Source organism: Tribolium castaneum, chromosome 1, assembly GCF_031307605.1.
Source record: "Tribolium castaneum strain GA2 chromosome 1, icTriCast1.1, whole genome shotgun sequence".
Taxonomy (NCBI): Eukaryota; Metazoa; Arthropoda; class Insecta; order Coleoptera; family Tenebrionidae; genus Tribolium; species Tribolium castaneum.
In genome coordinates, this window is record NC_087394.1 from 30,023,012 (window position 1) to 30,050,481 (window position 27,470).

A 27,470-nucleotide genomic window follows, 5' to 3' on the forward strand; every position below is an offset into this window, starting at 1 on the left:
AAAATTTAAATTCTCTGGTTTATGGCAAATTACCGTTAATTTTTTTAAGTGTTTTTTTGCCGTGACCTATGAAGATCAATACCATTTTTTAGCCACATCTATTTATTTTGTCATTACAAAGAGCCGTGGCTTAATGTCGAGGCTTCAAGCGCACTTATTAAGTGTTTTTTTGCTAGTGAGGAAAGATGAAAAGGTTAAAAGCATTTTAAAATATTTATGCCTTTAAGGTCGTTAAATTTTCATAATATTAAAGACAAATTATTAATTTAGATCTAGTCCACGTTATCGGAATTTCATAAAAAGTAGTCGCTAAAAGGGTAAATACATCAACCTCCGCACTATTTACTTTTAATTATAATTCATTCAAAATATCCATCGATCAGTTTAGTATAATGAATTTCATTTATTCGTAATGAAAGTCCGTTCAGTTCACCGAAATGACGATCCATAATGAATTATTGGCTCGCATTGATTGATGTCAAAGGTCATTGTTTGGAACACCGTCTAGAACACATCTTCCCCAAACGTTTTTAAAAAAATCGGAAATGTTCGATCGATTGCAATGCGATTATGCGACAGTCTATTATCAGTGGCGGACACATCGTCTGTTTTACATTTTAAATCATGAATAATGCCTCTTCAAATAAGACGTTCAGATTAAATAAAGCCAGCCGCTGAATTATTGTTATTACTAACATGCAAACGTATTGATTGTCTGTCTGATGGCGTACCACTTCAATATTCCATCATTCCTGCATAGTAGATTATTAAAACACAAAATGCTTACCGAACGTTATTCGGAATTTACGTCTGAACGTGAAATTCGATAGATATTGATACGTTCTCGGTTTAAGCGGGTTTTATTAAATTTCTAAATGTTATCTTCCGCTCGCTGCAAACAAATCATTACACACGACAATCACTCTGCTGAGAACCACCAACAACTCATTGAAGGTTTAATTGATATCTACCAGAATTTTTATTTAATAAGACAATGGGTCAACTCGAGAGCCAGTTGATCTCATAAACGTACCCCCATGATTGATTGTGTAAGACAACGACTGATTTTATGAACCATAATTCCCAGCTGCAGCCTTACTTTATTGATTATTATTTACTGCATTAACGAATAAAAATTTAACAACCTCTTAACAGTTTATTGCAGAATGATTTCTCCTACTACTATAGATTGGAGACCCACTAACTTTTGAATAATTTAACACGTTTTTTATAATTTAAGGAGGCAAGGGATGTACTTTTTAAAAAATTGAATCGCCTACGTCTTATAGTAGCTGAAAATATGTGAAACTTTAAATTAATAACACCAAACGCTTTTAATTAATTCATAAAATTTCAATGATCGAATCGAATGTGGGAGGAATTTTTACGTTTTCTCGACTTGCTGTTTTTCTCTTAACAAGCCTTGTTAAAAACTCGTACACTTTTATGAATATTACCTGCACACCTAATTTGAGCTTTCATCGAGGAGCGTGCTGATAAAGAATAATTTAATTATCCACAATCAAGCTTGATTCCGCACTAGTCGATGGTGGGCAGTTTTAGGGAGCCTGCAGCGGAACCGGTCCACTTTTTAGCTGGTTTTCCAGCAGGAAACCTCTTCACGTCAGCGATGAAACCGAGGAGGTTTTCAAGTAGTGGAAATTTAATTGTATAAAGACCGTAATAATGGTCGAGATAAAAATGTAACTTGTAAGTGGATGACCACTTAAGTAATGCAGTATATAATTGACACACAGTCGGTCAAAACAGGAAAAGAGAATACCAATGGACGCCATCAATTAAACGTTTTTACTCCTCAGTTGAACGACTGCTGCTTTGGTCATATCCTGCATTTAATTGTGACTTTTTCGCTGGCCTTATTTTTTTACTCGCCGTTCGTTATGTTCTTTGCGGAATAATTAGACGTAGTGGTAATTTCAGGCACCGATCGGCAAATTTTGCTCGATAGCCGAAAAAATCACTTAACTGTTACTTTACAAACACCAAGTGAACTAATTCATATTATAAAGTTCCAATTAATTAAAGCACGTTTTAATTAATGACACGACATTTTTATAATTAACTGATCGTGGATAATGCTGGAGAAATTATGCTGCTATAGCTTTAAAAGATTGATAACACCTATTAAACTGGGTGATCGGTTCTATGGCCATTACTGAAGGCATGTGATACAATGTGGTGTTGAGGCACTGGACTTGCACACAATTATTGTTATGACTAAGGTGTGCCAAGTGCCAGGAATCAATTGTTTTTGCCGTGCAATTGCTGTTATAAATCTTTGCTAAGTATTCACCTTTAAGCGCGACTTTATTGCTTCTGTTTGCTGAAAACTTCTTGAAATAGTCAAAAAGTTAGTTAACAGATTTTTTTCTTTTACAGATGATCGTCTGCTCTAAGCATCCTTTCCAAAAGTGACAGTGTTCCACCAGAAACACGTAAGTGGTAATTGTGCAATTTAACTTTAGTGCCTAGTATGTTTATTGCAAAACTATGGCAATAATACGGAAAATACCAATTACTATGCAATAATTTAAATAGTCTTGACTTTATCCGACCTGCAATAACATTCATTGTTTGCATAATGTGTAATGTAGCACTAAACAAGAAACAACGACCTTTGTTTAACAACTGTTAGTCACAACTACATATTACTGATATTTTTCAATATTCAAAAGACGGTGAAAAAAATTTAATATGTACTTTTATTCAACCCTGTTTCACTGAAGTTTTAACTCATCATGAACGACTTTACTTTAATATTCTCTCAATTTCAAAAGATATGTACGAACATAATCTTGAAGCTAATGATCATCATTAAAACTTGTAGTTGTTTAGAATTTCGAAGAGCTGTAAGCTTATTGAAATGTGTTTTAGTTTCTTATTAGAACGAAGTTGCAAGTCTTCTTAAGGAGTGCATACGTAAAGTTTTGACATTTAATTGATTGTGTAAACCTTTACAAAAGTGCTAACACTCGTTTTATTAATTTTATTATTATTTTACCCTATAAGTATTTTCTAAGAGAAAAACCAACTGTAGCCTCACTTGCATTTTTCAAATTTTTTTTCACTTTTTTTCAGAATTAAAAGAGGAAAGAATATTTTTCTAAAGTTACAATTGCATCAACAGCTTGAAAATCTATCATTTGTAGTATTTTGAATTCTCAGAAGAAAAATCAGACTGGTTATTTTCGTGCAAATGCATTTTTACCATGGCATTATTTCGTCTGTTGCTTACTTTGTTTCTCCAACATTTTACTAAAAATGAGAGAATGTTCTGCAAGCACATAAATTGCTGTAAACCCGCCGCTAAATTTGCCATAATACAACATCCAGCACCATAAATTTGAAAAGTTACACAAAAATTACATGTTGTGTGGACTGTGCACTATAATTTAATATTTTTCACAAATTACTGTTCCGAGGTGTTAAATATTGTATCAAATGTTTGTGTTCGTAATGATGCAAACATTTCCTCCGCTTATTCTTTGGGGCTGAATAGCTCGATTAATGAATTTTGACCAATATGTATGAAGGAATTCCGATAATTTTCAACTAGGTATTTAATCAGAATTTACTAATGAAAATTCAGCTGCAATGCCCGTTTGAAATTATTTCGAAATATCCAGATGTTTGATGGAAATGTGGGTGGAATCGGGAAATGTAAATTAATAGCATAATCCGTTCATAGATAACTCTTCATGTAATAAGACACCTGCCAGTCGCCCTACGTAATTAAAGCAGTTTACCAATTGCCAGTAGCAAAAGTTAAACGTACAACAAGAAAAGTCATTGAATAAAAGACATGAGCCGTACGGACGTTTATTAAGTATTTGTGCGCTTTGATGCCCCTATAAACCTATAATTAAATGAAATATGCCGCACAGACATTCGTTTGAGGCCTCGAAACAATAGTTTCTTGCTACCATCACAAAGCGACCAACAAAACATTTTAATTATGGTTTATAAAACTGTCGTCCGCCGGATACGCATAACGTCAATGCCCTTCGGTGCCGAACTATCAAAATCTATCAACATCGATATTTGATTAATTACATTTTGTCCCAACAATTACCTGCCTTTGTTAAATTATAGCTTTAACGTAACTCGAATCTGTATAAATCACTAGACTACAGTCGCCGGACGGTGGATTTTTCATTGCTTTGATATGAGATCTAATTTAAATGCCAGCGATAGATTTGAAAAAATGTGTGAACCTAGTTGAGCTGTAATTTGCCCGAACGTAGACAAATTGAATCAAATTGTTTGAACGACGCCGCCAACGCATATTTTCCCAGTTTTTTTTGCACTTATTGAATTTAATATTTATTTTATTACGTGCACGTAAATAGCAAACAATTTTATGCAAAAATGCTACAACAGATGCAATTGAAGTAGTTATTACCAATGTATTACGCTGGTGTCTCATATTTTCAACTATAAACCCTCTGCAAGGACTAGCACAAACAAGTACAGCACATTTTTATTATTTACCAAATACAGGCTGTTCCGTCTCAACACCACATTAGAGGTATTGGTAGTTCTAATAAGGATCTGAAAATTTGTATACAACTATAATCTCTTAGGTCCTGCTCACTGAAAATATTTTCAAGATGGTGTCACTTCCGGTTATACCGGAAATCGCTATCAACTTTTTTAATGTGTTTTTGGTTTACTATAGTTATTTTATAGTAGTTTTTATAAGCTTTTCCTATACCTAAATTTAGCCGTTTACGAAATATTTAGGTTTTTTAAATTATTTTTTAAGTTATTATCGCACCTCCCAGTTCAAAAATCGATAACTCTGCCATTTTTTAAAATTTGGAAATTATTTTTACTCATTTGAAAGAGAAAGCTTAGATTGTTCGAAATGTTTGAAAGCTAAGTTTTTAGAACTTTAAGCACCGATAACTCAATTTTTTTTAATAAAATGCCACAAATTTTATTTTATTAAATCGTAGAGAACTTAATTCTGCAACAGTTTGTATTAGCATTCCCTATACTCATGTTTAATAGTTTTCAAAATACAAAAACTTTTTGTTGGGATTGAGAAATTCATTAGCTTTTTCTCATTGTTTGCCACAGAAACAAGAGAAAAAATGTGAGAAATTTAAGTTTTTTAAACCAACAACCAATGAATTTATTTTGTATTCACGGGACGGATAACACAATTTTGAACAGAATTTGTCGTTTGTTTAATCAGAAATATTTCCTTAGTAAACTATGTTAAAATAGCTGTGGTTAGTAAGAAATTTTCTACAATGTCAAAAAACCAACATAACTTGAAAACTATTACAGATAGATATAGGGAATGCTAATACAGATCCATGCAGAAAAAAAATTCTCCTCCATCTAGCAAAATAAAAATTGGGACATCCCATTTGAAAAAATTAAGTTACGGGTACTTAAAGTTGTCCAAACTTAACCCTAAAATTTTTGTGTTTTTTTTTAATTTTGAGCATACTGAAGAACAGATATGGGCTTTCTTTTCTAATTTTCAAAATATGATTTCGAAATTTTTAAAACTAAGAGAATTACCGATTTTTTAAATGACAGGTGCGAATTCAAAAATTTTCAAAAAAGTTTAAATATTTCGAAAACGGTTAAAGTTAGGTATAGGGAAAGCTGATAAGAAGTCCCTTAAAGTAACTCAACTAATCCAAAAACACGGTGAAAAACATAGCTTTTTACTTAAAATAAGAAAGTTGCTAGCGACTTCCGGTATAACCGGAAGTGCCGCCACCTTGAAAATATTTTCAATAAGCAGAACTCAACAGATTATTGCTGGGTACCAACTTTCAAATAAATATCTTTATTAGAACTTTTAATACTTCTAATGTGGGGTTTATACGGAACAGGCTGTATATTAAAGAGCTTTTAAGGATTATAAAAGATTGGATAAATTCTTTATTTCTTCGACATTTCGCCAATTTGTTGTATATTTTGGTTCTGCTTTCCTTTAAATCCAGTTTCTTTGATCGCGTTAACATTTTTTATATTTCCGACTTTGCCGCTTTAAGTCTGATAAAATCGTATATTTTTGTTCATATTTTTATTTGATTTTAAAACTACAATGGAAACTTAAAATAACATTTGCCAAATATGTGTCTGAATATTGCTTACTTTACTTTCGCTCACTTATGAGTATTAATTTAATAATTCAAATAAATAGTTAATTAATGACAATTTTTCATAACTGTGAGCTTCTTTACAGTATTTTGAATCTGACTGAATTAGTTATGCCCAAGTCGGTGCAAAGCCAGTTCAAACAAGACGTCACACATAAATGCGTTCTGCTAATACAGCAGGTAATTTATTCAACTGCAGTGAACGAAAGAGGACAACAACCGGTGACACTGATATTTAAACCTTCATCTTTTTTCAACCAAACAAATTGAACCGTGTTCCATCTCCGTCTCCAGAAGCCTCCACACTGCTAAGAAGTTGCGGATGCGGTTTCAAACTGGTCAGTCTTGAAACCACGTAATACCGACCTAACCTGATCGTGATTATTTTTAACAAGTTATCATTTTCAACGTTCTACAATTAAAATTATTATCATTATAGCGCAAGCGACATTGCAATCAAATGTATCGACGAAGACGTCATTAAACAAGCAAAAAACGGATTTGACTCCTCCGTCTCGGACTTATCCGGATGCAAATGTTCGTTTTATCCATCATACGGATGATGGTAATTGGTGATTGTTATCGTCGAGGGCTGTACTGAAATTAAATTATAATAATAACTCACCTTGAACAATGTCTTATCTCTGCTCCCCATCGAATCGGAACAAAAATTTTAAACAGATAATTAAATGGAAGCATTCTTCTAATTTTGGGTGCCGATGTGGTAACTCGGTAACATACCTCAAATGAAATCTAAAGACCATGCTCATACGCATCAGCTCGGAAGATCTAGATCTATTCGAGATATCGAATTAACTGGCCCGTCCACTATGTGATTTTTGGTAATTTCAAAACATTCTAAATCAAACGGAAATTCAAGCCAATACGAACCTCTAATTGGGGCCAATTAATTAACCCGATCATGTCGTTAAAGCTTGATTTTGTCGATAAAAACTAGGGCGAAAAAATATCAAACATTTAAATTTTTACTCGAGTCAGTCTTCATTATTATGTTTTTTTCGGCAAACTGGTTGTGCAAACGCAGCTTACATTAATTAAAATTTCAGTGCTCTGTAGCTCTTCATTATGATAAATTCAAAGATATGGTCCAACTAGGCTAATCGGAGCGGAACTCTAAATTTACTCATCAAAACTTACCCATCAGCAATTAGGCAAAAAATGTAGCACGAACTCTGCACAAACATGTCCATGTAATTAATTGTAGTTCTGTCTTAGCCCGGAGTCATGTAATTTTAGGTAATCTCTAACGAAACTCAAGCGAGTAGCACATTTATTAAAAAAAAGAATCACACACCGATCGCACAACTCATTAATTTGATTATGATGGATCATTGGGCCCAAAACACAGCATAATTTAACAGTAATAAGTCAATAAAGATTACAAAGGATGCCCAAAGTATCGTGGTAATAAATCATCCAACGAATGCAGCTTTAAGTAGTCAAACTGATTTGGGGCACCGTTTCGTGCCTGCCTAATAAATACCAAGGATTGTGCTTAAGTAAGACCTCCTGGTACGACAATGCTGCCGAGATAAGCAGAGATCAGCCTGGATGATCTTAAAAATTGAGTGTAAATGATAGCAGCTCATAAGATACACGGTCTGGCTTCGAATATCCTAAAAGATAACTGATAAATATTCACCCTCGAGGGTGTATGACTCAGATTTACGAGTCTGCATTGTGGATCAAGTGAGGAACGCATCCTTGCATAGACGCCCTTTCACACCAGATCTGGGTTCACTGTCGTAGTGTTTATTTTGACGTGTTATGTAGCAAACTCCACCCGTGTCAGTGGAGTTGGAAATAAATTGCAGTTTTTCGTATATCCAAGCGGGTCGGGCCTGTATTTTTATTAATATTAATTTACCGCTACCTTTCCTGACTTGAAACATGTTCCAGCCCCTGAGGGCCGCATAAAAACGAATTATGAAACAATTAAAAGATGCAGCAGCAGATGGGGGTAGACCGGACGTGCTCGCCCTACCCTGACGCAGCTATTATATTAGTGTAGCAATTTATGAATCTGATTCCTTGTTTCCTGATTTTTATTCCTCTCACTATCGCTCATATTTTATGAAATATTATAGCAGGGGTGTTAAAATAACGGATACGGAAAATGGCTGATACCACAACAATGTAGCCGGCTAATATTAAATCATCACAGCCATGAAAGCGGAATTAGCTTCGGCTCTTTTTAAATTAAATTCCTTCGCATATATCGCGTGCATACGGGGTTAAGAACATTAACTAAATTATAGGACGGCCTTATGACATCGGAGACTTGGGCGCAATAATGCAGTTCATGAATGTAGCCTTCACCGGAAGGACAATTGCTCCAAGCAAGTACATTCCGGATTAATTAATCATAAGATGTAGGCGTAAAAATTTGCCATATGATGTATTGTGTTGAGAAACGCTCGGCACATTTTTTATTTCGGGAGCTGATATGGAAATGGAATTCTTTGTATTTTAGTCCGCCTACATGTGTTGGAGCACTTTCCTGTTTGCTTATCTAACACAAGGATAAAATTTTCAATTTACCTTTCATCAGTTAGTGTCTTTGTTGTGTAAATAATACTGCATATAACTCATTCCAGTATTGCGAATGATTTATGACTTGTTTGATTAAAATGGAATTAATTTCCAGTCACAAGGATCAATATTATTACATTTATTATAGAATATTTTAACAAAAGGTTATTTTTTTACTTTCCCCAGCTGTACAAATATGGCCAAGTAAGCTTTACGGAACGTTTTTATCCAATTTGACAATAATAATAAATTTATGGTATGGTAAGGTGACCAACTGGCCTGATTTAGTCAGGACTTGTTTAAGTTTTTATTGGCTTGTCCTGTATTAGGTCCTTGTTCTGGTTTGTCCCGATTTCAAGACAAACAGAACAAATGTACCTATTTTGTCTTTTTCAAGTTGGCTTCCTGAAAATACGCATTTAATTTGAATTTAATTAAATTCAGAAAGAAATTGAAATTAACATAAAACATTAAATAAATTAATACGTAATTACAGCCTATTCTAACTAAGACTCAATCAGCTAATTACTTTTTTACTATGTTAGTAATGATTTTATTAGGAAAATGTGTTCTGATTTAAAAAATTTGAAAATACTATTCCAAAGACGAGGTAATAAAAAAATAGTTCTGGTTTGGAACCTTGGCTGTTAGCTAATGTTTTGTGTCTCTGGAGAGTAAAATTAAACACACACTCTAATCTAAATGCACGTAGAATTAACATGTCAAGAATGGTAGAAAGAAATGAAGAAGTGAAAAATGATTGCCGGCTATCGCCTATGGTAAACTACTAACAAAAGATATAATTATTAGTCTAGTTGATATTTTTTACATTACGTTTTCATTTGACTTTGTTAAAAGTCTGCAACGTTCTTTATTCAAATAACGTAGCAATTTATTTTTTAAAAACCGTGAAAGAAATATTATATACTTATGTATTTACAATTTTAATCAAGATTTTATTGAAAAATTATACACTACCATCCATTACATCTACAACACTTGCTTTACAACATAACACTATATTAAACTACATAACGTGGAAAATACAAAATCCATAAATGCCTCTTTACAATTCGAATAAAGCTGCGGGTGCTCACTCTATTTTATAAACATATCTTGAATAAATTCTTACCTTTTATAAGAATGGTGTTTTTTATGATTCAACGTTTATGAGATTATGTGTCACTGTAAAAAACGTTTTATTAGGTTACGACCAATTAAACAGGCCACTTTTAGGTTTCCTTGAGGAAGCACTGAAGTAAAAAGAAACGTCGCGTCGACCATAAATTTCTGCGACAAGTCTGAAGGCGCGAATCCAAGTTTGGAAAACTAGTCCATAAATGGCTTAATTTAAAACTGAACCATTTAATAAAACGTTACACAGTGAATGTTATTTAAACAATATGGTAGTAATATTTGCTAAGTGTGTTATTTGTTTTTAATACACATATTGTAACTAACATAAATATGAATCTCCGTTGATTTGCGTTCCTATATATTTTTTTGTCAGCTGTAATTACATCGCATGCAATAAAAGCTCAGGATTTAATCGGTAAAATTATTGGTGGCTCCTGCTATAAAATGTTTTTGTTATGATAATACCACGAATTTAAATTGACACTTTCTGGTAATAAATATGGTAGAAACGGTGAGAGAATGGATGAATGGCTTTGATCCCTTGGTTATCCACTATCTACTCAATAAAATAGAACGGCTAAAATCTCGCATTGGCTCTCAAACAATTATCAAAATTTGCAACCGTGCACTAAAAACGGTTCTTTATGCCGTAGATACGGTTTCAGAATTAATCGAACAGTCGTCCGTACACACCTTCCACCGATGTTGAACACTTCAGTAAACAGTTTAGATGTGTAAGGTGATAAACACTTTGCATAAATATGTCAAAGTGTCCATTAAACAAGCCGTACAATACGCGCATATTATGAAATGAATACTGTCAGTCGGTATATATTTAACGTGATTTGCCTTGAAGTTGGTTTTATATCAGACAGAGATTATACTTTTCAGCGTAATTTTATCAGAAAGGCTTCTAATAAGTTCGTTTTATTACACGGCGGTGCTGTATTTTTTCAAGAATGGTAAGGAAAAGTAACCAGTTCTTACACTGTCGACAGAAGTACAAGTCAGGTGCTGCATTTTTATCAACATGCTTTGGAGTAAAAAGATTGGAATGGGAAAAATGCCGGGATATGTATGTTTAATGATCATTAATTAGACGTCAAATTGTGCCACAGATGTATCATATTTTGTTTTTACGGCTGGCGCTGTTTAGACTCATTTAATACGAAATTGTCTTGTTGTATTTATATTTTTCTTTGTATTACACATTTTTTTTTTTGCGTGGAAGGCTATATTAACAGTAAATCCGATAAATTTTACATTATTTTGCATCAGATATTTACAAAATAGACCAACAATTATTGTAGTCATTGTTACAGAAATGTGTACTACATTTTCTGTTTCCAGCGAAACAAAAAATGTGCTAAATGTTTGATTAATTAGTTTTTTATTAAATTTCACGCTCCGCAGTCTTTTCCAACTCCTGCCATAAAATTACAACTCTCTTAATTATAGAATAATTTTTGTTTACGAATACCCAGTGTTTTGTTTACAGTGAACTTAATTAATGCATACTCCAGCCGGCAGCAAGGCTCCGACAGTATCGGTACAATAATTTTAAACAAATTACTTGCAAGTAACGCCGTAATTAATCAAACAATTTACCAAACATAAATAACAAATTCAGATCTCTTCCGATAAGTCCATCTCACAATGTACTAACACCTCATAAAAGTCACCCAGCCGTGTTACGTTTTTAATTAACTTAGATAGTAGAACACGAGCACTAATCCGCACACATACGAACGCAATTTACTTTTAATTATCACCTCGACTTTTATCAGGTCGATTAAGTGCACTGCCATTTAATAAAATTTGCCTTCTCGACATTATTGCATATTCTCGGCTAGATATCCTTTCATCATGTAATGCGATGCCGTTCAAGGGTAATTCAGCAGAAGGTGGGAAAATAATTAAGATTATAGAGCAAGCTGACACCGATTTGGGCAGAGTCATCTCTTTGACTACAGCCACCACCAACTCATCACCTCGTTCAGGGCAATGTTTCAGCACTTGCCAGGTTTACTCTAAATCATCATTTTAGAAAGTCGATTGAATATTGCAAAATGGAAACCTGATTTTGGAACGGCCGGATTCTTCAGCAGCAGGTGCAACCTATTTGTAAGGTTTTGGCCGCTTTCACTACTCAGGAACATTAAATTACTTCTGTTTTTACAGAAGAAAAAATCAAACGTATTCAACTCTGCATATCGTCAGATAAAATTAACAATGTTCATGTCCAATTTACAACACTGACTGACGAGGTTTTAACAGCGCATTTACTTATAACTTTTCAGATATTTAAAACTTTAATCCTCTTAGTTACACATAAAAGGCATTAATGCGTGCTTTGAAGAGCATTTTTAAATAATCCCATAATTCTGTTTTGTTTATTAATCTCAGCAGTAATTTATTTTTATGTCTGCCTTTACACACTATCACAAACTATCAAAAATACAGTATTTATCTCAATTAAAAATTGGCCCATTTTAATAATTCCAGATTACGCACATAAATACATGAAAAATTATTAAACTAAAACGAGCAGTTTTAGCGTCAAAAATACAAAAATTGGATGTGTAAAGTGGCGATTAATAATAATTAAAAAATCTTCCCCATTTTTGAGCAACAGTATATTATTATACAAGACGTTCTATCGTTGCACGAATGGTTTTGGAGCACGACGAAGGAGTGCTCCAATAGAATGAGTGACACAATTAAGTCAATTAAGTCTACGAGTGTAATATACTATATTTCTTACTTTCTATTTTCTATTTTTGTTGTTTGTAACAATTTGTGAAACCAAAGTAAAAAAACTACGTTTTTGCGCAGAAAACACCCTCTTATTCAATTCATTTTTATCGTAAATGGAAGCAGCTATAAGATTTCAACATTAGTGCTTTAAGATACACTTAAGAACATACTAAGAAGTCGTTTAATAACAAGATAAGTATGTTCTACATGGTACTTTTTCGGGTCACTGCATTTATAAAGCAATATAAAATATAATTGTCTTACAAAACACATTTCCTTTGTGAGTTGAGTTTTTGTAAAGAGACGTAATGGTAATAAATATCTCCAGTCACGCACATTTGTACCTTAGTGGAATAATTGACATTTCCAGATTTGAGCTTTTTGCTGCAGGAATCAAGGTGTTACAAACGGTCGTCTGCTTGCCAAGTTTGAACTAATTAATTCCAATTGCATAATTTCGTGTTTTCTTATCGGGGAGTTTCTACGATACCGCTTGTTTATATCGTAATAAATCAAACCGTGTCATTCAGCCTGATATTATAAGACATTAATAGACAACTCGTGATAAGATCAAAAGTTGAAATTAACAAATGCGTCTGATACGATCTTTCTACCTGACTTTAAACCATACCTTAAATTAGTGTATTAGCCGATTTTGGCCGCTCGGCTGGTTCGAAACCTTGAGTAAAAAGAGGTAACCTGAGACGAGGGTGCTATAAAACAAAAACTTGGATAAAAACACTTCCAGATAAAAATAACCCGATGTTCCAGACGCTTTCAGCCATATGGGTAGCAGCACTCCAAGGTATGCAGACGCATTAACTAAAGGTCTTCTAAATTGAATGTATCACTACTAGGTTTTGTGAAGCATCTCGAGCGCTTCCACCTTGTTATTTATTCCAAGGGCTAACGACAAGTATGAGAAATGGGTAAGACAGGAAGAAGGCCCCATTTGAGATGATCGAGTAATTGTGTGTTATTATTAATATGTTTCCAGTATTAGGGTCGTGGGAAATGGAGGGCTTGATGCATTTTCCACATTTCAAAAAAAATTCAAAGGAAACGACGCGGCCTCATAAAACATGCTCACGCAGGGACATTTGTTACCATTTTTGCAATGAATTGTTGCAGCGGTTCAATGCCAACAAAGGCATTAATATGCGCAGGAGTTATTAATATTCATTGTGGCAATTATTTGCAATAAAGTAGTTCCTGACACGCACTGGACGGTGATTGTTTTTGCGCTTGGAAAAAATCGTTTTTATTTAAACAGATATAGTCGCGCGCTATTATCATAAGAATTTTGTCGGGTGGTGTTTAATTAACACTTGGAGAACAGTTATAACGACTGTTTATTTAAATGACTTGTATGTACTCACTTCATCGGAGCTCAGAACTGCTCTAAGCAATTAACCTCAGTCACGTGTCTCGTCAATATACTAAATAATACCAAATTTTTTCGAAATAAAGAACGGAAGCAACTTGACCACAATAATACTTTCAATTGCCTTCTAGTCTGTGATAAAGCCTCTCCTCCTTTTCCCTATTCATAATCAAGTGTCATTATTGTAATAATTTTGAAGTTTTATTTATAACTGCCTAATGATCAAGATCGTCGGCAGGCAATTGGACTCAACATAAATTCTTTATTATTATTCCGTAATGAGACTCCACATCCTAATACCCCAATAAATTTCACCGGACTTGGTTTTATTAAATATTCATTCTAGACCACTGTGTGCACGAGAATGTTCGTTTTAATCGGCTGTTTACACTCTAATCTTGACTGGCCAAAATTAATGACGATTAGCCAAGATTATTCTTAACAGTTTCCTCAATTTCCTTTCTAATCTTTTCCCCATTCGAATAATAGATCTAGTTTTGGTAACTGGAACACCGGTCCTTATTATATCAATATTTCCGGTTGTTAAAACAATTATTTATTGATGTAGGCACACAGTTTCCACGTTGTTTTATTTAAAAAAAATGAGAAAAGCACTCTTGGTATTAAACCAAATGTAAGTGGATTATGCATGGGTTTCTGCCAGCTAACCCTGAAAGTATTTTATGAAAATCCTCGAAAGCTAACCACTTTTTTATTACGTATGTGCACATACATGTTTCATTAATATTGAAAGTCAACCATCCATTAGAAGATTCGCAAGCCTGTTTTTATTTTATACCATTTAGTAGCGCTGGAGTCGTGGGATATGTTCAGCAGCAGAATTATACAACAGAAAAACCGTCCTAAATCCAACTTAATATATTCTCAACCTCACGTGGATCAATGAAATTCACCCTATATAGGGCTGTTACGCATGTGTAAATTTTCTTTCCAAGAGGTACGCATTATTTCCCTTACGTGACTTACGTTAAGTTGCACTAAATGGGTTTTACAGTTAATCAAGCGTCATTACATCACTTGTTCACGAACTATAATTGAAAAGTGAAAATTTCACTTCATAAAAACTAAAGATTTTTTTTCCTTTGCATCTGCATTTTTCATAAATATTTTGCAAGATGTTTTTCAAGAATTGCATATTATATTTTATGTCGAACTGTTGTGTGCACAAATGGCAAAATAAACTCTTTTTTGTAATTTGTAAGATTGATACTAATATCTCTTTTTTTATTTAAAGTATATTTTTGATTTATGAATAAACTCCAAAGATCAGACTACTGTTTGATTAAAATTTTGTACAGGAAATTGGCAAATTTTGTGAAGCAAGCTTTATTAATTGTCTAATGCTGAGGTAAAGGATATTTCAGGAAACAATTGGGACGAAGAAAATCCAAAATGTTAGATGTTTATCTTGTTCAAAAATAAGAATAGCAAACCAAATCATTCTTCTTTGATTGTTTGAAATTTATTGGAGTAATTCTATTTTTTGTGTAATGTTTTTTTTTAATGTTTTTTTTATGAAAAGAATATCGTAGAGCCATTCACAGTTTGTTTATTATCAAAAAAAAATTCAACTTTTTTCTTTTTTACAAATTTTTATTATACGAGTTTTATAAGACGTTCGATTGTGGCACGAATGGTTTTGGAGCACGACGAAAGAGTGCTACAATTAACTCTTACAAAATGAGTGTAATATACTATTTTTTCTACTTTCTATTTTTGTTATTCGTTTGTGTTTAGTTTAACTTATCGAAATATGTTCAAACAATTTCCTCTTAATTTTGTTAATTATTCGGGCTTTATCAATAAACGTTATGACGCTGTTGACAGATTACAGTGATGACTGATGACACCCAGGTCAGCATTGCCAATACAACTCGTAAAGATTTACTAAAAGGAGTTGCACAAAAGTGCAATGAACAATTTGTGAAACCAAAGCAAAAAAAAATAAATTGTTGTCATCAATAGATCTTAAAAAATACACGTCAAAAAAAAAGTTGCAAAGTAAATAAATTTATTGGATTCAGATGCAGCACTAATAATTTTTCTTAATTTTCCAAATTGTTCACTGAGTCTTTTGGTTAAAACCATTGTTTTTGCAGCTTTGCGATTAAAGCGAACAGTAGCCGAAAATATCGATCATCTGGTGTAAAGTGTACCCACTTGTATAAAGAGAATTACGATCATCTCGTGAAAGAGTTTAAACGGTTTGTGCAAAACGCCGTTCTTTGTATCCGTTATGCCTTTACAATGCCCTGACTTTGATAGCATATGATCATAAATTTACACATTCTTAAACTAATGTAGTACTCTTTGAAAATAAGGCAATAACTTTTACAATGTCTATTAAAAAGCCGCCATAAAAGCTACTGTACACGCCGTAAATTTCGCGGTTTCGTTGTTATACTTTGTTGATAAAATTGTGAGCAAAAGTGCGGACTAATCAAAAACCAAAGAAAAGCGAAACTACCTGACGTCACACTGCTAATGACACCTGGATCAGATTGCGCCGTAATTTTCGAGGGCTTGAGAGAAGATAATAGTTTTTGCCTTTCGCCACATCCAATTACCACAACTGAATAGAAACATCCTCCAGCACTGTCCCACATATTATTTAAATCCGTGGCACATTCCCCAGTAATATCCGAATTATTTACGGTCACAGTGTGATCGCACACCGCAGTAATTACAGAATTACAATAATTGTCCATTTAATACCTCGGGGAGAATTTATTAGGACACATTATGTTCAGCACGCAGAGAAAACCCCGCGAAAGATTATTACATTCCAAGGGCTTCCTGAACATTGTCCCCGAGTGTATCTTATAAAAGCTCTGGTGCAAGCCGCTTTCAGGAATTTTTATACGCAAGGGTGTGTCCAATAAATTTCAGCTTAAATGTCAACTTCACGTGCAAATTTGTTGCAAGTATACTCGCTTTATTTCACTTTATTGGCTTTCCCAACTTACATATTTTTCCTTGACGCTTAATTACTTTCGTTTATGCCCACGTTTTTCTAAAGGCTATTAGAAATTCATATACTGTTAGCTGGGGAACGGTGTGGGACAAAAAATTAATAGAAGTCTTCGCAGGAAACCATAAACTAACATCAGAACGTATTATGTTCCAAAGAAACCCAATTTGACATCTTTTTTATTCCACGTGAAATTACGCCCAGATCTACCGACATAATGATTAAAACGTTTGTGTGTAAAGGCTTTAAATCGATAAATACAAACAGAATGAAAGCTGATACTGGGTTACAGCGGCAATTAACTTCACGTGATAAGACACATCTGTTTTGGTGTTTACCTAAGAAAAAATTAACGAGTCTATGTTCCCGTAATATGACTTTGTCTTCAAAGGTAGCGGCCACCATTACCGGGAAAAGTGCGCCTACAAAAACGCAAGAACAACCTCCTGTAATTACATAGTAGCAGCTACTATTATAATTATCGACATAAGGTCTAAATACACAGAATTACAAAGAAAACAATGCTAAGGTGCTATAAGCCGAGCTGTCAGTTCGTTTATTGCATTTCCAGGTTGGTGGTGCGAATAATATAAAATACTTTTTAACTTATCATATTTTTATCACGCTGTAAAAGTTCATATACATATGCAGATTCCCATATTTTATTTTTTCACTCTTTGGAAATGAAAAATGTTATTTCATTCGGTTTTATGAAACCACACAAAAGGAAATTTTCTCGCATGTAAAATTTAAATTTTCAACAAAATTGCTAGTTAATTTAAACATAAAAATTTCTGCGAATAAAGTTGCCGCTTGCTTATGCTGAAAATTAAATTACTCGCATTTTTTATAACCACCCACTTTAGTACCCAGTTATTTAGGTTGCACATGTGCTGATTAACTTATTTTATGGCTCGGAATAACGAATGAACCCGCCTTATTAGGCCCTTTCTGTACGTAAAGCACACGTTTGCAAAAAATTACACCAAAGTTTACGAAAACAACGAGAAAGAGAAAGCTTTTAATGCTTTTATACCTTTCTAGAAAAACATTACGGCAAGTATGATCAGAATCAATAAAAGTTGACATGAAGTGTATTTTTATCGTATTAAATTTTGTAATAACCGCTCATTAGGGGTCGTTTTACCTTGAGAATTGTTCTCATAAAATTTTTTGATACTTACTCTTCGTTTCGTCAAAGCTATGATTTATCCATCTGTACCATTTTTTTACCTTGGGCAATCACAAAAAATCAATGTATAAATTATCGAGTTGAGCAGAAATCAGAGTTTTGAATAGATAAAGTTTCGGGTTTTGATCGATCGTCTTGAAACATTAATCAATCAATCAGCCGCATAATCCACTCATTTAATGAAGATTTATTTTAAACCGGCATCTTACTGGTATTATGTTTTTATTTCTGCAATAATCGTGCCGCCGAGGGTGAGAGAACACCTGCTAGGGCCGTAGATCAGGGGTGGTAAGGTTTTTTATGATTTTAGCTAGTCCCTTGACACTACTAGAAACCGGCATATCTCAGGGCAACTTTGTCGGCTTTTTAATGCGTTCGTGGCTTGAGGGTGGGAAGTTATCAAATCGTAGACTGATAAGGCCGTTTCAACAGACACAACACGGCCGTGATAAATTCACCAAACTACCGATACATTTTAATTAAGCCGAACGAATGTCTCGAATTGTAGGTTTTGATCCAATTTATTCTTAATTTCATTTCGGGGAATTTGTTTACTCGGTTAATGGAATTTTGATTGTAATTTATTTCGGGTTGACGCTTGATTTTGAATATTTCTTTCTTCTGTCCGGAGGTGCACCGGTAATTACTTAATTAAAATCGGCTATTAAAATATTACATGATTAATGAGAGTGAAAAATTTCGAGCGAATCGGACGCAACAAAGTGCGGACGCCTAGAGCCATGTGAAAGAGTCTTCACGGGCGGTGGCGGTGAAAGGTATAAATAATTATCCTGCTACTGATGGCATTTGATAGATTTTTGAACTAGGAGGTAATTATCACTTGAATAAGTTATTGGACCGTTCTGGGTCTCTGCCATTCCATTACGTTTGCCTTTTAATACGCTGTTTAATATGTTATGCCCTGTAATTATTTGCATGCTAACTGATACACAACTATTATTAGTCTAAATGCTCTTTATTGACGGATGAAAATTTCAAGCTGTAATTAACGTAACCAGTTTACAAACTTCAGTTAAAATCACATTAACAAAAGCTCTTTAAACATGAATTTCATTCGAATAGTTCCAACGTTATTAGCGACTGATTTTGCCGAATCGAACACAGACGTGTTTGTGTTAATCATAATTATGAAAGACAATCAACCGACTGAAATTGTACACTTTTCGAATGCTTAAAGCTCCTTCGAGTGTGAAGGAAACAAATTGTCAACACCTTTTCATTGCCTAATTAATATTGATTTTTGCAGAGTTGAAGATGGTAAAGTCTACTGCCCAGTGTTATCCGGGCTAAAGCTGACCGATTCAATTGCCGAGGGCGCGGGTAAGTGTGTACAATTTTTTGCTGTTTTATGCGATTTTCCCTCCACCAATTTCGAGTTTTATCAAAAGTTGGGAATTAAAACTAAACCACTGAGAATAGAAAAGGGAAAAAATTATGCTTACGTTCTGTTCAAAGGATCTTAATTATGATGCCTAATGCAAAAAATCTTAATTAAGGTAAAGCAAACAGAATCGGTTCTCTCCGGCCAATAGCCATGACTACTCGATAGTTCTTTTGCTTCATCATTTCCGAGTGAAAATGTAAATGCTGCATCAACAAACAAAATTAACAGACAGCAACAATATTGTTGGAATATCTGCTGGTATTTGTGTTTATGTCACATAAATGTTTACTCATCTGCCTGTTCCGTCGTTCAATAAAATAATGCGCACAGTAAGGAAGCGAGGCGTTTCGGAAATTTTCGAGCATCCTGTGCCCGATTGAAATCTCTTTCTTCTCGCCACCACCTATTGATCGAGGCTCGTTAATAACGGCATCACTAATTTTTGATGATCCACTTTGGATTTTTTCATTTTTAACTACTCGCTTAAGATGTAGTCGCTCGATGCAATTAATTTGAAAGCTACCAATTTCGTATTGATCAACAATGGTGCTTGGGAGGATCCATTTAAAGCTGCAGGATCGAGATATTGGAGCTATTATTTTCAATTGGGACGCAGTCGTACAATACAAACATTCCAGATACCTATAATTACAAGTCAGGCTTGTGACTTTGCAATTATAATCGACACAAAAGCCCTCTTCATGAGCCATACGTGCACTAGAGCACGTTTTCAGTCTAATTGACAAGTACATAGGGAAAGAACTGAGATGTTCGCTCTTGCACGAAGACACTCAGGACGGTTTATTGGGGACTTTAATAACACGTTCTTTTTCCTTCTTTGAATCCGGCATCCGACTCATGCTTATTTTGCTCTAGTGTTCTTTCTGATGGCTAAGTAGGCTTCAAACTAGGGCCGTTTTCAATAACAAATGCGCCCACTTCTTCCACCAGGCAAAACTCTTACTCTGCAAAAGGTTACACCAAAAAAAACATCTTTTTGGGTTTTTCGCTCCTTTCGAGGAGAAATTGAAATTTAAAATTCTAAAAATGTCTGTGAAAATAAATGCATTTAGTAACATTTTCCTGTTCAGAAAAAAGTATCGGTTTTAGTTTTTCGTATAATTACATTTTTCTAAGCCATAATATCAATTATTTCGCCCTTGACTCTTTCTCCTCGAAGGAAGTATCAGGAGCCCTTTGTGTTTGTTTACAACTTTTTCGTCTATTGATTGTTTTGTGGTCGTGAAATATCGCTTATTTTTTCACACAAGAAAACTCAGACAGCAACACCAACAGTCAAAATAATAAAATCATGCGTGAAAATTACGGCACGACTTTGCTACTTTGCTCAAAATCCGCTCTAAAAGTTATAGTTTCACCGAGAGAAAGGTAAATTAATTTCAAAGCTTTATAATTGTTAAACTGGCATGATGCGTTTTTTGCAAAGTTCCAATTAAAAATAAAAAGTATTTGGTAATTAGGCGGCCAAATTTTTGAAATGGGAAAGTGGGTTCGCTTAATCGATTATTTAACAATTACGTGTGTTTTAATTTAATCAAATTAGTTAACGGGGAAAAATTGAGATTAGGGTAATTATCGGATATTTGTTTTAGGAGTGCTTTTATCAGGATTTAACTCTCTTGTTTGTTGGAGAAACATTGGATTTGCATAGGCGTTTTAGTGATTTGTCAATTTTTGTGTTCCAAATTGAACAACAATGAGGGGACGGTAATTGATAAATAGCTGGACTAATAATAAAACAACAGTTTATTTTTTTTATTGTCAAAGCAATTTTGTGAAAGCCTAATTATGCTTATGTTTTTTTTCAACAAGGATATAAAATATTGTGACAATTATTATACTGGGTGATACTTTTAGGGCTTACATTAGAAATTTTTTGACTTTTAATATAGCTTAGAGCTTTAAAATTTTTTATACAATACTGATCGACTATTCTGACTTCAACTAAATTATTTTCTAAATGGCTGAGCTTCCAGAACTACAAAAAATTAACGTCAAGTTTGAAATTTTAAGTTTTAAGCTGAGTAAAATTTACCCAAGTTGATGGTACTTACCTTTCATAGTTTTTGACATATGTCAATTTTTTTGTTAAAATTTTTATTTGCAAGAGTTTATCTAAAATACCACAGCTTTTGAATCCTTTGCGGTAAGTGAATAATTTTTTTTGTATATGATAACCAAAGGTTTGGAGAGTCCTCTACAATTTTCAAAATTGTCCACTGTCAAAATTCATGGCTAGTATGATTTTTTCAAAATGGGTATCAAAAAACTGCTATAACTCTGTTTTTTCAAATGGAACGACCCTATTTTCTTAACGGCAATCGAAAGGACATCGATATTTACGGTGACTTTTATCAATACGTCCTATATCTCTCTCTTACAGTTTTTGAAAAAAATCACAAAAAACAGATTTTACTTCATAATTTTTATAGTTAATTAAGTAGACCTTGCAAAATGGTCAACAGTTGAGAAACCACAATATTTTTTTTAATTATTTGCTGGTTTATTATCGAATAATTAGTAAAACAATAATATTTAATTATGGATTATTACAATTTAATGAATTATGTAAAGTAACTCAGTCAGTTTGACATCGAATTTTGAACATATGAATGAAAATAGTGAACAAATCGAACATTTCCTTTAATTAGCAGCACGATTTTATCGTATTTTTCTAAAGTTTACTTGATTAAAAATGAAAATAATGAGCTAAAATTCAGTCTTTTACGATAATTTCAAAAACCGTAAGAGATAGATATAGGAAATATTTATAAAAGGTATGCATAAAAATTGATGTTCTTTTGATTGCCATTGAATAAAAAAGTCATTCCATTTAAAAAAACTGTTTTATAATCATTTTTTTATCATTATTTTCAAAAAATCATAGTAGCCTTGCAATTTGACAGATGACAATCCTCAAAATTTGAGAAAACCCTGTGAACCTTCGGCTATAAATAATTTTGTTGAACTCAGAATGATCGATTTAGATTGTTTATAAAATCTTAAAGCTGTAGCTATATTAGAAGTTAAAAAGTTTCTAATATAGGCCCTAAAAGAGTCAGCCTGTACTTTAGGAACTTCAGAAACAGCCAATCATTTGGTTTTATTTCGTGTTTTTTTAAACAAAAGTTGTGACGATTGTTTTTTATTTATAATGAAAAACTGTAACTACTAACTACTAGAACAAACTGATGGAGGCTTGTCTAGCACACGATTTAATTTAGTCGTTCAAGATCTACGATTAGATTTAATTGGTGCGTTAATCAGCTCTTGTTTGCTAATATTTGCCGCTTCGGTGCTTACAAATCTTTTATGTTTCCACTGATTAAATCAAATTTATCTCTATTTCCTATCTATAATTGTTGTTAATCTATTTTCCAACGTATTAATTATAGCTGTGGTTGACAAATCATGCGACGTCGTTTTTATTATCTAAAATTGCAAATGGCTAGTTTTTAATCATGATCAAGCCTCGTCTCTTTGCAAAAGGAAAATTTGTTGTTAAGTACCGCATGCAGTAACTCCCTGCGCCATTTGCAATCATTTTAGCGGCAGAAAACGTAATTCATTTATCGAAGCTTGTATGAGTGCTCTTTTTGGAACTTTCATTTCTGTATCCTGTGGAAACTCGAGCTCTCTGCTAACCACCACTGCATTCGAATTTGTTCCTTTTGAAACTTGACTTATTGTGCTTCCACGAAATTGTTTAGGTGCTGACGAGCACATCCCGAAATAGCAATCGTTTTAAGTAATACGCTCGAATTGTTACTTGTGACAAAGTGTTCGAAAATCGCACACCGAACCCATGAACTTGCAAGTAATTCCGCGCTCCCGAATTTAAACCGAAAAATTCGCTTAAGAGCTTTCGATACGCTGATTGGAACTAATTTTAGCAACCCCTGATCAAAGTCAAAACATACGTGGGCTCAAACGAGCAGTAATGGCGATTCTAAACGAGCCTTACTTGAATGTGTCTGGATGTATTTTTAGCTAGTACATTTTAAACTTTCAAGTCGTTCACCCGTTCATTTTGGAAAGGGGGCACGCGAATTAAAAGTATCAGCCGTTTTCGGGAGTGAACAATTGGAGTTTAATTTGGCATTTGCTAACTCGAACGAACGACAACGATTTCGGATCATTTCAGGAGAAAAACTGTAAGTACAACCAGCGGATAAAACTCCACTAATTCGGTGATGTGAAAGAGGCATTTAAATTAACTTGTATAATGAAATGGATTTGCCTTTTAAGTACTCACCAGCAAAATTGAATATTTTAATTAGCAGAAAAAGCCGAACAAGCTTAGGCTTAATTAAAGTTTTCAATGCAGCTTTTTTGGGCGTTAGGTGAGCTAGGTGTTTGACCTGTCACCATTCGGAAAAAGTATTCGACGACGCTGCAATAATTTGGAAATTTGGAAAGTTCTCCTGAATTAAGGCGATAAACTAACATCTTAAGTGAAAAACTTTTAAAACCGTTCAGAATAAGTGATAAGCTAGGAAATATTTCACTAATTTATACAATGTTCCAGAAGTTTTTAATTAATTTTAAAATCTGGCGTTACGTTTTAACAGCTGACTCGGTTCACACATTTGGAATACATCAATTGAAACCGAATGAGTATTTACCATTTAGGTTTTCTTTTTGCTCTAATTGGTATCAATTCACATTTGCCAACTGGCAAATTATATTTCATGTTAATGTAGTTAACAAATCCAATTTACAGCGTGGGTGCCACAAATTTAAATTCTTGGAGTAACGTAGGTGGCTTTCTATTTTTTCAACAACTGGATTTTCCCCGTGTTAATACTTAAAATACGACGATTTAAAAAGGATATAAGACCGTCTTGTTTTTCCCGTCCGTTTCCTTCCGTTAGCATTTTTATTTTTAGGCCGTATTATAAATACAATTATTTCTGGCTTATGCACCGTTTCCGATTATTTGTTTTTCTGTGTGTTAAATTTGTACGTTCTATGCACTTGGCTTAAAAATTCATCGGCACCACAACATGCTAGCCGCAGAATAAATTTCTTTGTAAAATCAGAGGACGTTGTTAATCACTTCGGACATAAATCCCAGAAGACGAGAAAAGCGTATTTATTTTAGTCAACGTATAATATTTGCATGTAAAATACAGAAAGAGAAGGAAACGCTACTAGAGACAAACAGACTTCAACATACTTTAACATTGCCGAGTTTACAATAGAAGATATATTTTACCTAACTTATACAGAAGTTAAGTAGATTAGTTAGTACGTGTTGAATCTATGCGAATTTAAATTTATGTCTGTCTCTGCTGGATTTCCAGGATATTGGAAACAAGACTACGAATAGCTTCCTGCAGCGTACGTAAGAAGTGGAATTATAATTTCAAAATTCCTTGTTACGTTATTATGTGCCCTATAAATGCATGAAACATTTTTTGCCAATTCAAAAATTAATTTTAAAACTCTAGTTGTTAGTACGGTAATAGACTTTTTCTCAAATTATGGACGTGAAGTATGTTATTGATTTTCTAACAGGAAACATGTATGCACATCATTCCAGGAATACTTTCAGCTCAATAACTCATAATCTCGGCAAACCGATACAAGCAGTGTGCACCGTTAGACAAGCAGCTTACTGGGTACTTGCTTCCTTATTATTATTTATGTAGTTTAATAATCCAACGTCTTTATCCACTCATCGCGTTCAATTAGACTCTGACACTTGGAGACGAAAGTGTCATCACACGTTTATCTCAAATCACCTTGTGGCAGTGCTTTTTATGAAGTCGAACACAAAAGTCCTATAAACCTCAGTACACAATACCAATATAACTTCAATAATGCTATCAGTTGTTTATAAACTTTAAAAGATTTATGTGTTTTATTTTTACTTGTGTTACTTTTATGCCCCGGCAGCTGTTCTCTCGCACCCTTCTTTAGTTCTTTCCATTTTGATGCCCTCTCAATAGCGTAATCTGCTCTAAATCGGGCCGTAAGTTGGAAAAAATTGTCGTATTTATGGAAAAACGGAGGTTCGGGGGCACGTATTAATTCGTGGGTCGATAGTGTGGTCTACGACGCTGGTGTACAACTAATATGGAGAGCATTTATATCAATAAATGTCTTTGCAGTGCACAAATTGGTTCCGTGAATCACTTGTGAATTTGATATAAAGTTTAAGTGGCATTTCAATATCCGTGTTCACAAGTCAGTGCCTCTGAATTACACGACACGTGCTCGAAATGGAGAGGGTTGACACTTTCAATACGTCTATTGGGACCGACCGGTCAGACAGGCATGCCTCTGCACTTGTCCTTCTCATAAGGATCACCTGCAATTTTAAAGAGGCGCTGCTTTGCATGCCCTATTGACTAGCGATGCGTTTCGACGTCTGCGAGGCTATTTTTAAAAATCTTTCAACTCGATTCGTTTCACGTTATTCAGTGACTGGGGGGCATTCCAACGGTAAACCATTTTGTTGATAAAATAACAAATTTGTTTTACATTTAGCAATCACATTCGGCTCATTTTTGATCATATTTATTTATAATAATTTATGTATATTAAAATTCGAAATTATTTTAGTAATGATGTTGTCATAATTTTAACAGGGTTAATTAGGTACGTATTATTTTTAGAATTTATAAATATTTCTTGTTTTGTTATTTCAAATTTTATAAATCAAATTATAATTAAACACAATTTGTTCTAAGTGAGTGATTATTGCAACTTTTAGAGGGAAATTCTATTTACCGACGTGGAAATGGTTAAGTTGTTAATTCAAAGCACTAATAACACTAACTACAAATTGTGTATTTATTAAACACTTGCACCCGAACTACAATTGCAAAATCAATAGCTGTTTACTTAAACAAAAGGAATCACATTTCGCTTTGCAGTAGTGGAAAGATTTGTCTAATAAATAATTGAAATACAGCACAAGGGAGAGCAAAAAATTACCTTTTGGACGAGAAGAGGTTTACTTTTTTGAGTTCTGAGGTCTTAATTTTTTATTGAAGGGGTTTAGATAGATTAACACTTTTTTGAAGTTTTTTGTGCACTTTTATTTTGGAATAAATAAAAGATAGGTGCTTCTAATTTACAAACATTTTATATGTCTATGATGTCCTGTGCAGATTTGTATTTATTTGTAAATAACAAACCTAAATGTACTAATGTAGGAACTTTATATATTCTCTATTGTATAATCTTTCCTTGTTACGTTTCCAGTTTTCTCAATATTTTTTGCAAAATAAACTCAAAAGTTTTTCATTTCCTATTACACTGAAAAAAATAACTGTAAAATTTGTACATATTTGATTTTTGTATTTTTATGGGAAATTTTGTGTTTAAAAATTATTGGGTTATATTTGATTTTTTTTTAACATGCAGCTATTAAAACTAATTCCAGTTGGCCAGATAGGTAATCGTCAAAAAATTTCAAAATTTGATTTAAAAATTAAACGAAGTATCCAATAACTCAGTATTGACTCACCCTGTAGTGTCCTACATCTAAGAAGTATCTTTTATTATGTAAATTTACATTTTGATAAGTAATTTATTACAAACAATATGTGAAACTACATTTTTTATTTAAAAATATATGAAAAAGTATTATTAGGTACGACAAATACGAAGTTTATAATGTAACTCTGATTACACGCAAGCGTAGTGAGTGACGTTTCCACGAACAATTTGTGCTTAAAAAGGTTGAAAATGGTTTCTGGTGTGTTTCTCTACGTTTTCTAGTGAATATAAAAAAATGAGAAATTGTTACTGAATTGAACAATAGACAAAATGTAATTTTTAATAGAATTAACAGGTTACATATTAAAAAAAAAAGAAAATGAATCAGTTTGTACTGTACTGGTAAGTACCTATACAATGTTATACCCTAC

The 27,470-nt window shown here is 33.5% G+C and overlaps 1 protein-coding gene and 1 long non-coding RNA gene across 9 annotated transcripts in view; both read left to right on the forward strand.

Annotated features, from left to right (window-relative positions):
* The window catches only part of LOC664188 (irregular chiasm C-roughest protein), a 268,755-nt gene that overhangs the window by 142,434 nt on the left and 98,851 nt on the right, over positions 1-27,470 (forward strand). For 4 of the 7 annotated variants that reach the window (XM_064359342.1, XM_008192781.3, XM_008192779.3 and 1 more), the window contains exons 3-4: positions 2,401-2,456; positions 19,429-19,502. The gene's annotated coding sequence lies outside the window, so the exon portion shown is untranslated. Of the gene's footprint in view, positions 1-2,400; positions 2,457-19,428; positions 19,503-23,580; positions 23,742-27,470 lie in introns of those variants that run through there. The other 3 variants (XM_015978032.2, XM_008192780.3, XM_064359352.1) reach the window with 2 other exon arrangements.
* LOC135265826 (uncharacterized) lies at positions 13,115-13,815 on the forward strand. 2 transcript variants are annotated; one of them, XR_010333644.1, is made up of 3 exons: positions 13,115-13,287; positions 13,342-13,522; positions 13,591-13,815. It is a non-coding gene; the product is annotated as an uncharacterized LOC135265826 (long non-coding RNA). The 2 variants fall into 2 exon arrangements; XR_010333645.1 differs by having other exon boundaries at positions 13,118-13,287; positions 13,365-13,522.